We start from the raw sequence: 14,993 nt of genomic DNA, 5'->3' as shown, positions 1-14,993 counted from the left end.
CAGAGAGTGATAGCGAGTGTCAGAGAGTGTCAGACAGTGTCAGAGAGTGATAGAGAGTGTCAGAGAGTGTCAGACAGTGTCAGAGAGTGATAGAGAGTGATAGAGAGTGTCAGAGAGTGTCAGACAGTGTCAGAGAGTGATAGAGAGTGTCAGAGAGTGATAGAGAGTGATAGAGAGTGTCAGAGAGTGTCAGAGAGTGTCAGAGAGTGTCAGAGAGTGTCTGAGAGTATCAGTGAGTGTATGAGAGTGTCAGAGAGTGATGGAGAGTTATAGAGTGTCACAGAGTGTCAGAGAGTGTCAGAGAGTGTCAGAGAGTGTCAGACAGTGTCAGAGAGTGATAGAGAGTGTCAGAGAGTGATAGAGAGTGTCAGAGAGTGTCTGGGAGTGTCAGAGAGTGTCAGACAGTGTCAGAGAGTGATAGAGAGTGATAGAGAGTGTCAGAGAGTGTCATAGAGTGATAGAGAGTGTCAGAGAGTGTCAGACAGTGTCAGAGAGTGATAGAGAGTGATAGAGAATGTCAGAGAGTGTCAGACAGTGTCAGAGAGTGATAGAGAGTGTCAGAGAGTGTCAGAGAGTGTCAGAGAGTGTCTGAGAGTGTCAGAGAGTGTCTGAGAGTGTCAGAGAGTGATAGAGAGTGATAGAGTGATAGAGAGTGATAGAGAGTGTCAGAGAGTGTCTGAGAGTGTCTGAGAGTGTCAGAGAGTGATAGAGAGTGATAGAGATTGTCAGAGAGTGTCAGACAGTGTCAGAGTGTGATAGAGAGTGTCAGAGAGTGTCAGACAGTGTCAGAGAGTGATAGAGAGTGATAGAGAGTTTCAGAGAGTCTCAGAGAGTGTCTGAGAGTGTCAGAGAGTGATAGAGAGTGTCAGAGAGTGTCTGAGAGTGTCAGAGAGGGTCTGAGAGTGTCAGAGAGTGATAGAGAGTGACAGAGAGTGTCAGAGAGTGTCAGACAGTGTCCGAGAGTGTTAGAGAGTGTCAGAGAGTGATAGAGAGTGTCAGAGAGTGTCTGAGAGTGTCAGAGAGTGATAGAGAGTGATAGAGAGTGTCAGAGAGTGTCATAGAGTGATAGAGAGTGTCAGAGAGTGTCAGACAGAGTCAGAGAGTGATAGAGAGTGTCAGAGAGTGTCTGAGAGTGTCAGAGAGTGCCTGAGAGTGTCAGAGAGTGATAGAGAGTGATAGAGTGATAGAGAGTGATAGAGAGTTTCAGAGAGTCTCAGAGAGTGTCTGAGAGTGTCAGAGAGTGATAGAGAGTGTCAGAGATTGATAGAGAGTGTCAGAGAGTGTCTGAGAGTGTCAGAGAGGGTCTGAGAGTGTCAGAGAGTGATAGAGAGTGATAGAGAGTGTCAGAGAGTGTCAGACAGTGTCAGAGAGTGATAGAGAGTGTCAGAGAGTGATAGAGAGTGTCAGAGAGTGTCTGAGAGTGTCTGAGAGAGTCAGAGAGTGATAGAGAGTGTCAGAGAGTGTCAGACAGTGTCAGAGAGTGACAGAGAGTGTCAGAGAGTGATAGAGAGTGTCAGAGAGTGTCTGAGAGTGTCTGAGAGTGTCTGAGAGTGTCAGAGAGTGATAGAGAGTGTCAGAGAGTGTCAGAGAGTGATAGAGAGTGTCAGAGAGTTTCAGACAGTGTCAGAGAGTGATAGAGAGTGATAGAGAGTGTCAGAGAGTGTCAGACAGTGTCAGAGAGTGATAGAGAGTGTCAGAGAGTGATAGAGAGTGATAGAGAGTGTCAGAGAGTGTCAGAGAGTGTCTGAGAGTGTCAGTGAGTGTCTGAGAGTGTCAGAGAGTGATGGAGAGTGATAGAGTGTCACAGAGTGTCAGAGAGTGATAGCGAGTGTCAGAGAGTGTCAGACAGTGTCAGAGAGTGATAGAGAGTGTCAGAGAGTGTCAGACAGTGTCAGAGAGTGATAGAGAGTGATAGAGAGTGTCAGAGAGTGTCAGACAGTGTCAGAGAGTGATAGAGAGTGTCAGAGAGTGATAGAGAGTGATAGAGAGTGTCAGAGAGTGTCAGAGAGTGTCTGAGAGTGTCAGTGAGTTTCTGAGAGTGTCAGAGAGTGATGGAGAGTTATAGAGTGTCACAGAGTGTCAGAGAGTGTCAGACAGTGTCAGAGAGTGTCAGACAGTGTCAGAGAGTGATAGAGAGTGTCAGAGAGTGATAGAGAGTGTCAGAGAGTGTCTGGGAGTGTCAGAGAGTGTCTGAGAGTGTCAGAGAGTGATAGAGAGTGATAGAGAGTGTCAGAGAGTGTCTGAGAGTGTCAGAGAGTGATAGAGAGTGTCAGAGAGTGTCTGAGAGTGTCAGAGAGTGTCTGAGAGTGTCAGAGAGTGATAGAGAGTGATAGAGAGTGATAGAGAGTGTCAGAGAGTGTCAGACAGTGTCAGAGAGTGATAGAGCGTGTCAGAGAGTGTCACAAGGTGTCAGAGAGTGATAGTGTGTGTCAGAGTGTGATAGAGAGTGTCAGAGAGTGATAGAGAGTGTCAGAGAGTGTCTGAGAGTGTCAGAGAGTGTCTGAGAGTGTCAGAGAGTGATAGAGAGTGATAGAGAGTGAGAGAGAGTGTCAGAGAGTGTCAGACAGTGTCAGAGAGTGATAGAGTGTGTCAGAGAGTGTCACAAGGTGTCAGAGAGTGATAGAGAGTGTCAGAGAGTGTCAGACAGAGTCAGAGAGTGATAGAGCGTGTCAGAGAGTGTCACAAGGTGTCAGAGAGTGATAGTGAGTGTCTGAGAGTGTCAGATAGTGTCAGAGAGTGATAGAGAGTGATAGAGAGTTTCAGAGAGTGTCAGAGAGTGTTAGAGAGTGATAGAGAGTGATAGAGAGTGTCAGAGAGTGATAGAGAGTGTCAGAGAGTGATAGTTTTTTCAGAGAGTGATAGAGAGTGTCAGAGAGTGATAGAGAGTGATAGAGTGTGTCAGAGAGTGTCAGAGAGTGTCAGAGAGTGTCAGAGAGTGATAGAGAGTGATAGAGAGTGATCGAGAGTGTTAGAGAGTGTCAGAGTGTGTCAGAGAGTGATAGAGAGTGATAGAGAGTTTCAGAGAGTGTCAGAGAGTGTCTGAGAGTGTCAGAGAGTGATAGAGAGTGTCAGAGAGTGTCTGAGAGTGTCAGAGAGTGTCAGAGAGTGATAGAGAGTGTCAGAGAGTGTCAGACAGTGTCAGACAGTGTCAGAGAGTGATAGAGAGTGTCAGAGAGTTAGAGAGAGTGTCAGAGAGTGTCTGGGAGTGTCAGAGAGTGTCTGAGAGTGTCAGAGAGTGATAGAGAGTGATAGAGAGTGTCAGAGAGTGTCATAGAGTGATAGAGAGTGTCAGAGAGTGTCAGACAGTGTCAGAGAGTGATAGAGAGTGATAGAGAGTGTCAGAGAGTGTCAGACAGAGTCAGAGAGTGATAGAGAGTGTCAGAGAGTGTCTGAGAGTGTCAGAGAGTGCCTGAGAGTGTCAGAGAGTGATAGAGAGTGATAGAGTGATAGAGAGTGTCAGAGAGTGTCAGAGAGTGTCAGAGAGTGTCAGAGAGTGTCAGAGAGTGATAGAGAGTGTCAGAGAGTGTCTGAGAGTGTCAGAGAGTGTCAGAGAGTGTCTGAGAGTGTCTGAGAGTGTCAGAGAGTGATAGAGAGTGATAGAGATGGTCAGAGAGTGTCAGACAGTGTCAGAGAGTGATAGAGAGTGTCAGAGAGTGTCAGACAGTGTCAGAGAGTGATAGAGAGTGATAGAGAGTTTCAGAGAGTCTCAGAGAGTGTCTGAGAGTGTCAGAGAGTGATAGAGAGTGTCAGAGAGTGTCTGAGAGTGTCAGAGAGGGTCTGAGAGTGTCAGAGAGTGATAGAGAGTGATAGAGAGTGTCAGAGAGTGTCAGACAGTGTCAGAGAGTGATAGAGAGTGTCAGAGAGTGATAGAGAGTGTCAGAGAGTGTCTGAGAGTGTCTGAGAGTGTCAGAGAGTGATAGAGAGTGTCAGAGAGTGTCAGACAGTGTCAGAGAGTGACAGAGAGTGTCAGAGAGTGATAGAGAGTGTCAGAGAGTGTCTGAGAAGGTCTGAGAGTGTCTGAGAGTGTCAGAGAGTGTCAGAGAGTGATAGAGAGTGTCAGAGAGTGTCAGATTTTGTCAGAGAGTGATAGAGAGTGATAGAGAGTGTCAGAGAGTGTCAGACAGTGTCAGAGAGTGATAGAGAGTGTCAGAGAGTGATAGAGAGTGATAGAGAGTGTCAGAGAGTGTCAGAGAGTGTCTGAGAGTGTCAGTGAGTGTCTGAGAGTGTCAGAGAGTGATGGAGAGTGATGGAGTGTCACAGAGTGTCAGAGAGTGATAGCGAGTGTCAGAGAGTGTCAGACAGTGTCAGAGAGTGATAGAGAGTGTCAGAGAGTGTCAGACAGTGTCAGAGAGTGATAGAGAGTGATAGAGAGTGTCAGAGAGTGTCAGACAGTGTCAGAGAGTGATAGAGAGTGTCAGAGAGTGATAGAGAGTGATAGAGAGTGTCAGAGAGTGTCAGAGAGTGTCAGAGAGTGTCTGAGAGTATCAGTGAGTGTATGAGAGTGTCAGAGAGTGATGGAGAGTTATAGAGTGTCACAGAGTGTCAGAGAGTGTCAGACAGTGTCAGAGAGTGTCAGACAGTGTCAGAGAGTGATAGAGAGTGTCAGAGAGTGATAGAGAGTGTCAGAGAGTGTCTGGGAGTGTCAGAGAGTGTCTGAGAGTGTCAGAGAGTGATAGAGAGTGATAGAGAGTGTCAGAGAGTGTCATAGAGTGAAAGAGAATGTCAGAGAGTGTCAGACAGTGTCAGAGAGTGATAGAGAGTGATAGAGAGTGTCAGAGAGTGTCAGACAGTGTCAGAGAGTGATAGAGAGTGTCAGAGAGTGTCTGAGAGTGTCAGAGAGTGTCTGAGAGTGTCAGAGAGTGATAGAGAGTGATAGAGTGATAGAGAGTGATAGAGAGTGTCAGAGAGTGTCTGAGAGTGTCAGAGAGTGTCTGAGAGTGTCTGAGAGTGTCAGAGAGTGATAGAGAGTGATAGAGATTGTCAGAGAGTGTCAGACAGTGTCAGAGAGTGATAGAGAGTGTCAGAGAGTGTCAGACAGTGTCAGAGAGTGATAGAGAGTGATAGAGAGTTTCAGAGAGTCTCAGAGAGTGTCAGAGAGTGTCAGAGAGTGATAGAGATTGTCAGAGAGTGTCTGAGAGTGTCAGAGAGGGTCTGAGAGTGTCAGAGAGTGATAGAGAGTGATAGAGAGTGTCAGAGAGTGTCAGACAGTGTCCGAGAGTGTTAGAGAGTGTCAGAGAGTGATAGAGAGTGATAGAGAGTGTCAGAGAGTGTCTGAGAGTGTCTGAGAGTGTCAGAGAGTGATAGAGTGTGTCAGAGAGTGTCAGACAGTGTCAGAGAGTGACAGAGAGTGTCAAAGAGTGATAGAGAGTGTCAGACAGTGTCTGAGAGTGTCTGAGAGTGTCTGAGAGTGTCAGAGAGTGATAGAGAGTGTCAGAGAGTGTCAGAGAGTGATATAGAGTGTCAGAGAGTGTCAGACAGTGTCAGAGAGTGATAGAGAGTGATAGAGAGTGTCAGAGAGTGTCAGACAGTGTCAGAGAGTGATAGAGAGTGTCAGAGAGTGATAGAGAGTGATAGAGAGTGTCAGAGAGTGTCAGAGAGTGTCTGAGAGTGTCAGTGAGTGTCTGAGAGTGTCAGAGAGTGACGGAGAGTGATAGAGTGTCACAGAGTGTCAGAGAGTGATAGCGAGTGTCAGAGAGTGTCAGACAGTGTCAGAGAGTGATAGAGAGTGTCAGAGAGTGTCAGACAGTGTCAGAGAGTGATAGAGAGTGATAGAGAGTGTCAGAGAGTGTCAGACAGTGTCAGAGAGTGATAGAGAGTGTCAGAGAGTGATAGAGAGTGATAGAGTGGCGGAGAGTGTCTGAGAGTGTCAGAGAGTGTCGGAGAGTGTCTGAGAGTGTCTGAGAGTGTCAGAGAGTGATAGAGAGTGTCAGAGAGTGATAGAGAGTGATAGAGATTGTCAGAGAGTGTCAGACAGTGTCAGAGAGTGGTAGAGAGTGTCAGAGAGTGTCAGACAGTGTCAGAGAGTGATAGAGAGTGATAGAGAGTTTCAGAGAGTCTCAGAGAGTGTCTGAGAGTGTCAGAGAGTGATAGAGAGTGTCAGAGAGTGTCTGAGAGTGCCAGTGAGGGTCTGAGAGTGTCAGAGAGTGATAGAGAGTGTCAGAGAGTGTCAGACAGTGTCAGAGAGTGATAGAGAGTGTCAGAGAGTGATAGAGAGTGTCAGAGAGTGTCTGAGAGTGTCTGAGAGTGTCAGAGAGTGATAGAGAGTGTCAGAGAGTGTCAGACAGTGTCAGAGAGTGACAGAGAGTGTCAGAGAGTGATAGAGAGTGTCAGAGAGTGTCTGAGAGTGTCTGAGAGTGTCAGAGAGTGATAGAGAGTGTCAGAGAGTGTCAGAGAGTGATAGAGAGTGTCAGAGAGTGTCAGACAGTGTCAGAGAGTGATAGAGAGTGATAGAGAGTGTCAGAGAGTGTCAGACAGTGTCAGAGAGTGATAGAGAGTGTCAGAGAGTGTCAGAGAGTGTCAGAGAGTGTCTGAGAGTGTCAGAGAGTGTCTGAGAGTGTCAGAGAGTGATAGAGAGTGATAGAGTGATAGAGAGTGATAGAGAGTGTCAGAGAGTGTCTGAGAGTGTCTGAGAGTGTCAGAGAGTGATAGAGAGTGATAGAGATTGTCAGAGAGTGTCAGACAGTGTCAGAGTGTGATAGAGAGTGTCAGAGAGTGTCAGACAGTGTCAGAGAGTGATAGAGAGTGATAGAGAGTTTCAGAGAGTCTCAGAGAGTGTCTGAGAGTGTCAGAGAGTGATAGAGAGTGTCAGAGAGTGTCTGAGAGTGTCAGAGAGGGTCTGAGAGTGTCAGAGAGTGATAGAGAGTGACAGAGAGTGTCAGAGAGTGTCAGACAGTGTCCGAGAGTGTTAGAGAGTGTCAGAGAGTGATAGAGAGTGTCAGAGAGTGTCTGAGAGTGTCTGAGAGTGTCAGAGAGTGATAGAGTGTGTCAGAGAGTGTCAGAGAGTGTCAGAGAGTGACAGAGAGTGTCAGAGAGTGATAGAGAGTGTCAGAGAGTGTCTGAGAGTGTCTGAGAGTGTCTGAGAGTGTCAGAGAGTGATAGAGAGTGTCAGAGAGTGTCAGAGAGTGATATAGAGTGTCAGAGAGTGTCAGACAGTGTCAGAGAGTGATAGAGAGTGATAGAGAGTGTCAGAGAGTGTCAGACAGTGTCAGAGAGTGATAGAGAGTGATAGAGAGTGTCAGAGAGTGTCAGAGAGTGTCTGAGAGTGTCAGAGAGTGTCTGAGAGTGTCAGAGAGTGACGGAGAGTGATAGAGTGTCACAGAGTGTCAGAGAGTGATAGCGAGTGTCAGAGAGTGTCAGACAGTGTCAGAGAGTGATAGAGAGTGTCAGAGAGTGTCAGACAGTGTCAGAGAGTGATAGAGAGTGATAGAGAGTGTCAGAGAGTGTCAGACAGTGTCAGAGAGTGATAGAGAGTGTCAGAGAGTGATAGAGAGTGATAGAGTGATAGAGAGTGATAGAGAGTGTCAGAGAGTGTCAGAGAGTGTCAGAGAGTGTCTGAGAGTGTCAGAGAGTGATAGAGAGTGTCAGAGAGTGTCTGAGAGTGTCAGAGAGTGTCAGAGAGTGTCTGAGAGTGTCTGAGAGTGTCAGAGAGTGATAGAGAGTGATAGAGATTGTCAGAGAGTGTCAGACAGTGTCAGAGAGTGGTAGAGAGTGTCAGAGAGTGTCAGACTGTGTCAGAGAGTGATAGAGAGTGATAGAGAGTTTCAGAGAGTCTCAGAGAGTGTCTGAGAGTGTCAGAGAGTGATAGAGAGTGTCAGAGAGTGTCTGAGAGTGTCAGTGAGGGTCTGAGAGTGTCAGAGAGTGATAGAGAGTGATAGAGAGTGTCAGAGAGTGTCAGACAGTGTCAGAGAGTGATAGAGAGTGTCAGAGAGTGATAGAGAGTGTCAGAGAGTGTCTGAGAGTGTCTGAGAGTGTCAGAGAGTGATAGAGAGTGTCAGAGAGTGTCAGACAGTGTCAGAGAGTGACAGAGAGTGTCAGAGAGTGATAGAGAGTGTCAGAGAGTGTCTGAGAGTGTCTGAGAGTGTCTGAGAGTGTCAGAGAGTGATAGAGAGTGTCAGAGAGTGTCAGAGAGTGATAGAGAGTGTCAGAGAGTGTCAGACAGTGTCAGAGATTGATAGAGAGTGATAGAGAATGTCAGAGAGTGTCAGACAGTGTCAGAGAGTGATATAGAGTGTCAGAGAGTGATAGAGAGTGATAGAGAGTGTCAGAGAGTGTCAGAGAGTGTCAGAGAGTGTCTGAGAGTGTCAGTGAGTGTCTGAGAGTGTCAGAGAGTGATGGAGAGTGATAGAGTGTCACAGAGTGTCAGAGAGTGATAGCGAGTGTCAGAGAGTGTCAGACAGTGTCAGAGAGTGATAGAGAGTGTCAGAGAGTGTCAGACAGTGTCAGAGAGTGATAGAGAGTGATAGAGAGTGTCAGAGAGTGTCAGACAGTGTCAGAGAGTGATAGAGAGTGTCAGAGAGTGATAGAGAGTGATAGAGAGTGTCAGAGAGTTTCAGAGAGTGTCTGAGAGTGTCAGTGAGTGTCTGAGAGTGTCAGAGAGTGATGGAGAGTTATAGAGTGTCACAGAGTGTCAGAGAGTGATAGCGAGTGTCAGAGAGTGTCAGACAGTGTCAGAGAGTGATAGTGAGTGTCTGAGAGTGTCAGAGAGTGTCTGAGAGTGTCTGAGAGTGTCAGAGAGTGTCTGAGAGTGTCAGAGAGTGTCAGAGAGTGATGGAGAGTGTCAGAGAGTGTCAGAGAGTGATAGAGAGTGTCAGAGAGTGTCAGACAGTGTCAGAGAGTGATAGAGAGTGATAGAGAGTGTCAGAGAGTGTCAGACAGTGTCAGAGAGTGATAGAGAGTGTCAGAGAGTGTCAGACAGTGTCAGAGAGTGATAGAGAGTGATAGAGAGTGTCAGAGAGTGCCAGACAGTGTCAGAGAGTGATAGAGAGTGATAGAGAGTGATAGAGAGTGATAGAGAGTGTCAGAGAGTGTCAGAGAGTGTCAGAGAGTTTCAGTGAGTGTCTGAGAGTGTCAGAGAGTGATGGAGAGTGATAGAGTGTCACAGAGTGTCAGAGAGTGATAGCGAGTGTCAGAGAGTGTCAGACAGTGTCAGAGAGTGATAGAGAGTGTCAGAGAGTGTCAGACAGTGTCAGAGAGTGATAGAGAGTGATAGAGAGTGTCAGAGAGTGTCAGACAGTGTCAGAGAGTGATAGAGAGTGTCAGAGAGTGATAGAGAGTGATAGAGAGTGTCAGAGAGTGTCAGAGAGTGTCTGAGAGTGTCAGTGAGTGTCTGAGAGTGTCAGAGAGTGATGGAGAGTTATAGAGTGTCACAGAGTTTCAGAGAGTGATAGCGAGTGTCAGAGAGTGTCAGACAGTGTCAGAGAGTGATAGTGAGTGTCTGAGAGTGTCTGAGAGTGTCTGAGAGTGTCTGAGAGTGTCAGAGAGTGATAGAGAGTGTCAGAGAGTGTCAGAGAGTGATAGAGAGTGTCAGAGAGTGATAGAGAGTGATAGAGAGTGTCAGAGAGTGTCAGAGAGTGTCTGAGAGTGTCAGTGAGTGTCTGAGAGTGTCAGAGAGTGATGGAGAGTTATAGAGTGTCACAGAGTGTCAGAGAGTGATAGCGAGTGTCAGAGAGTGTCAGACAGTGTCAGAGAGTGATAGAGAGTGTCAGAGAGTGTCAGAGAGTGATAGAGAGTGTCAGAGAGTGTCAGACAGTGTCAGAGAGTGATAGAGAGTGATAGAGAGTGTCAGAGAGTGTCAGACAGTGTCAGACAGTGTCAGAGAGTGATAGAGAGTGTCAGAGAGTGATAGAGAGTGATAGAGAGTGTCAGAGAGTGTCAGAGAGTGTCTGAGAGTGTCAGTGAGTGTCTGAGAGTGTCAGAGAGTGATGGAGAGTGATAGAGTGTCACAGAGTGTCAGAGAGTGATAGCGAGTGTCAGAGAGTGTCAGACAGTGTCAGAGAGTGATAGAGAGTGTCAGAGAGTGTCAGACAGTGTCAGAGAGTGATAGAGAGTGTCAGAGAGTGATAGAGAGTGATAGAGAGTGTCAGAGAGTGTCTGAGAGTGTCAGTGAGTGTCAGAGAGTGTCAGAGAGTGATGGAGAGTTAGAGAGTGTCACAGAGTGTCAGAGAGTGATAGCGAGTGTCAGAGAGTGTCAGACAGTGTCAGAGAGTGTCAGAGAGTGTCAGAGAGTGTCTGAGAGTGTCAGTGAGTGTCTGAGAGTGTCAGAGAGTGATGGAGAGTTATAGAGTGTCACAGAGTTTCAGAGAGTGATAGCGAGTGTCAGAGAGTGTCAGACAGTGTCAGAGAGTGATAGAGAGTGTCAGAGAGTGTCAGAGAGTGATAGAGAGTGTCAGAGAGTGTCAGACAGTGTCAGAGAGTGATAGAGAGTGATAGAGAGTGTCAGAGAGTGTCAGACAGTGTCAGACAGTGTCAGAGAGTGATAGAGAGTGATAGAGAGTGTCAGAGAGTGTCAGAGAGTGTCTGAGAGTGTCAGTGAGTGTCTGAGAGTGTCAGAGAGTGATGGAGAGTGATAGAGTGTCACAGAGTGTCAGAGAGTGATAGCGAGTGTCAGAGAGTGTCAGACAGTGTCAGAGAGTGATAGAGAGTGTCAGAGAGTGTCAGACAGTGTCAGAGAGTGACAGAGAGTGATAGAGAGTGTCAGAGAGTGTCAGACAGTGTCAGAGAGTGATAGAGAGTGTCAGAGAGTGATAGAGAGTGATAGAGAGTGTCAGAGAGTGTCTGAGAGTGTCAGTGAGTGTCAGAGAGTGTCAGAGAGTGATGGAGAGTTATAGAGTGTCACAGAGTGTCAGAGAGTGATAGCGAGTGTCAGAGAGTGTCAGACAGTGTCAGAGAGTGATAGTGAGTGTCTGAGAGTGTCAGAGAGTGTCAGAGAGTGATAGAGAGTGATAGAGAGTTTCAGAGAGTGTCAGAGAGTGTCAGAGAGTGATAGAGAGTGATAGAGAGTGTCAGAGAGTGATAGAGAGTGTCAGAGAGTGATAGAGAGTGTCAGAGAGTGTCAGACAGTGTCAGAGAGTGATAGAGAGTGATACAGAGTGTCAGAGAGTGTCTGAGAGTGTCAGAGAGTGATAGAGAGTGATAGAGAGTGTCAGAGAGTGTCAGAGAGTGATAGAGAGTGTCAGAGAGTGTCAGAGAGTGTCAGAGAGTGTCAGAGAGTGATAGAGAGTGATAGAGAGTGTCAGAGAGTGTCAGAGAGTGATAGAGAGTGTCAGAGAGTGTCAGACAGTGTCAGAGAGTGATAGAGAGTGATAGAGAGTGTCAGAGAGTGTCAGACAGTGTCAGAGAGTGATAGAGAGTGTCAGAGAGTGATAGATTGTGTCAGAGAGTGTCTGAGAGTGTCAGAGAGTGTCTGAGAGTGTCAGAGAGTGTCAGAGAGTGATAGAGTGATAGAGAGTGTCAGAGAGTGATAGAGAGTGTCAGAGAGTGTCTGAGAGTGTCAGAAGGTGTCAGAGAGTGATAGTGAGTGTCTGAGAGTGTCAGATAGTGTCAGAGAGTGATAGAGAGTGATAGAGAGTGATAGAGAGTTTCAGAGAGTGTCAGAGAGCGTCAGAGAGTGATAGAGAGTGAAAGAGAGTGTCAGAGAGTGAAAGTGAGTGTCAGAGAGTGATAGTGAGTGTCAGAGAGTGATAGAGAGTGTCAGAGAGTGATAGAGAGTGATAGAGTGTGTCAGAGAGTGTCAGAGAGTGTCAGAGAGTGTCAGAGAGTGATAGAGAGGGATAGAGAGTGATAGAGAGTGATCGAGAGTGTCAGAGAGTGTCAGAGTGTGTCAGAGAGTGTCAGAGAGTGATAGAGAGTGATAGAGAGTTTCAGAGAGTGTCAGAGAGTGTCTGAGAGTGTCAGAGAGTGATAGAGAGTGTCAGAGAGTGATAGAGAGTGTCAGAGAGTGTCAGAGAGTGTCAGAGAGTGTCAGAGAGTGATAGAGAGTGATAGAGAGTGATAGAGAGTGTCAGAGAGTGTCAGAGAGTGTCTGAGAGTGTCAGTGAGTGTATGAGAGTGTCAGAGAGTGATGGAGAGTTATAGAGTGTCACAGAGTGTCAGAGAGTGTCAGACAGTGTCAGAGAGTGTCAGACAGTGTCAGAGAGTGATAGAGAGTGTCAGAGAGTGATAGAGAGTGTCAGAGAGTGTCTGGGAGTGTCAGAGAGTGTCTGAGAGTGTCAGAGAGTGATAGAGAGTGATAGAGAGTGTCAGAGAGTGTCATAGAGTGATAGAGAGTGTCAGAGAGTGTCAGACAGTGTCAGAGAGTGATAGAGAGTGTCAGAGAGTGATAGAGAGTGATAGAGAGTGTCAGAGAGTGTCAGAGAGTGTCTGAGAGTGTCAGTGAGTGTATGAGAGTGTCAGAGAGTGATGGAGAGTGATAGAGTGTCACAGAGTGTCAGAGAGTGATAGCGAGTGTCAGAGAGTGTCAGACAGTGTCAGAGAGTGATAGAGAGTGTCAGAGAGTGTCAGACAGTGTCAGAGAGTGATAGAGAGTGATAGAGAGTGTCAGAGAGTGTCAGACAGTGTCAGAGAGTGATAGAGAGTGTCAGAGAGTGATAGAGAGTGATAGAGAGTGTCAGAGAGTGTCAGAGAGTGTCAGAGAGTGTCAGTGAGTGTATGAGAGTGTCAGAGAGTGATGGAGAGTTATAGAGTGTCACAGAGTGTCAGAGAGTGTCAGACAGTGTCAGAGAGTGTCAGACAGTGTCAGAGAGTGATAGAGAGTGTCAGAGAGTGATAGAGAGTGTCAGAGAGTGTCTGGGAGTGTCTGAGAGTGTCTGAGAGTGTCAGAGAGTGATAGAGAGTGATAGAGAGTGTCAGAGAGTGTCATAGAGTGATAGAGAGTGTCAGAGAGTGTCAGACAGTGTCAGAGAGTGATAGAGAGTGATAGAGAGTGTCAGAGAGTGTCAGACAGTGTCAGAGAGTGATAGAGAGTGTCAGAGAGTGTCTGAGAGTGTCAGAGAGTGTCTGAGAGTGTCAGAGAGTGATAGAGAGTGATAGAGTGATAGAGAGTGATAGAGAGTGTCAGAGAGTGTCAGAGAGTGTCAGAGAGTGTCAGAGAGTGTCAGAGAGTGATAGAGAGTGTTAGAGAGTGATAGAGAGTGTCAGAGAGTGTCTGAGAGTGTCTGGGAGTGTCAGAGAGTGATAGAGAGTGATAGAGATTGTCAGAGAGTGTCAGACAGTGTCAGAGAGTGATAGAGAGTGTCAGAGAGTGTCAGACAGTGTCAGAGAGTGATAGAGAGTGATAGAGAGTTTCAGAGAGTCTCAGAGAGTGTCTGAGAGTGTCAGAGAGTGATAGAGAGTGTCAGAGAGTGTCTGAGAGTGTCAGAGAGGGTCTGAGAGGGTCTGAGAGTGTCAGAGAGTGATAGAGAGTGATAGAGAGTGTCAGAGAGTGTCAGACAGTGTCCGAGAGTGTTAGAGAGTGTCAGAGAGTGATAGAGAGTGTCAGAGAGTGTCTGAGAGTGTCTGAGAGTGTCAGAGAGTGATAGAGTGTGTCAGAGAGTGTCAGACAGTGTCAGAGAGTGACAGAGAGTGTCAGAGAGTGATAGAGAGTGTCAGAGAGTGTCTGAGAGTGTCTGAGAGTGTCAGAGAGTGATAGAGAGTGTCAGAGAGTGTCAGAGAGTGATAGAGAGTGTCAGAGAGTGTCAGACAGTGTCAGAGAGTGATAGAGAGTGATAGAGAGTGTCAGAGAGTGTCAGACAGTGTCAGAGAGTGATAGAGAGTATCAGAGAGTGATAGAGAGTGATAGAGAGTGTCAGAGAGTGTCAGAGAGTGTCTGAGAGTGTCAGTGAGTGTCTGAGAGTGTCAGAGAGTGATGGAGAGTGATAGAGTGTCACAGAGTGTCAGAGAGTGATAGCGAGTGTCAGAGAGTGTCAGACAGTGTCAGAGAGTGATAGAGAGTGTCAGAGAGTGTCAGACAGTGTCAGAGAGTGATAGAGAGTGATAGAGAGTGTCAGAGAGTGTCAGACAGTGTCAGAGAGTGATAGAGAGTGTCAGAGAGTGATAGAGAGTGATAGAGAGTGTCAGAGAGTGTCAGAGAGTGTCAGAGAGTGTCTGAGAGTGTCTGAGAGTGTCAGAGAGTGATGGAGAGTTATAGAGTGTCACAGAGTGTCAGAGAGTGTCAGACAGTGTCAGAGAGTGTCAGACAGTGTCAGAGAGTGATAGAGAGTGTCAGAGAGTGATAGAGAGTGTCAGAGAGTGTCTGGGAGTGTCAGAGAGTGTCTGAGAGTGTCAGAGAGTGATAGAGAGTGTCAGAGAGTGTCAGAGAGTGTCAGAGAGTGATAGAGAGTGATAGAGAGTGTCAGAGAGTGTCAGAGAGTGATAGAGAGTGTCAGAGAGTGTCAGACAGTGTCAGAAAATGATAGAGAGTGATAGAGAGTGTCAGAGAGTGTCAGACAGTGTCAGAGAGTGATAGAGAGTGTCAGAGAGTGATAGATTGTGTCAGAGAGTGTCTGAGAGTGTCAGAGAGTGTCTGAGAGTGTCAGAGAGTGTCAGAGAGTGATAGAGTGATAGAGAGTGTCAGAGAGTGATAGAGAGTGTCAGAGAGTGTCTGAGAGTGTCAGAAGGTGTCAGAGAGTGATAGTGAGTGTCTGAGAGTGTCAGATAGTGTCAGAGAGTGATAGAGAGTGATAGAGAGTGATAGAGAGTTTCAGAGAGTGTCAGAGAGTGTCAGAGAGTGATAGAGAGTGATAGAGAGTGTCAGAGAGTGATAGAGAGTGTCAGAGAGTGATAGAGAGTGATAGAGTGTGTCAGAGAGTGTCAGAGAGTGTCAGAGAGTGTCAGAGAGTGATAGAGAGTGATAGAGAGTGATAGAGAGTGATCGAGAGTGATAGAGAGTGTCAGAGAGTGATAGAGAGTGTCAGAGAGTGATAGAGAGTGATAGAGTGTGTCAGAGAGTGTCAGAGAGTGTCAGAGAGTGTCAGAGAGTGATAGAGAGTGATAGAGAGTGATAGAGAGTGATCGAGAGT

Source organism: Heterodontus francisci, chromosome 16 (assembly GCF_036365525.1).
Source record: "Heterodontus francisci isolate sHetFra1 chromosome 16, sHetFra1.hap1, whole genome shotgun sequence".
NCBI lineage: Eukaryota > Metazoa > Chordata > Chondrichthyes > Heterodontiformes > Heterodontidae > Heterodontus > Heterodontus francisci.
Note: the sequence above shows the minus strand (reverse complement) of the source record.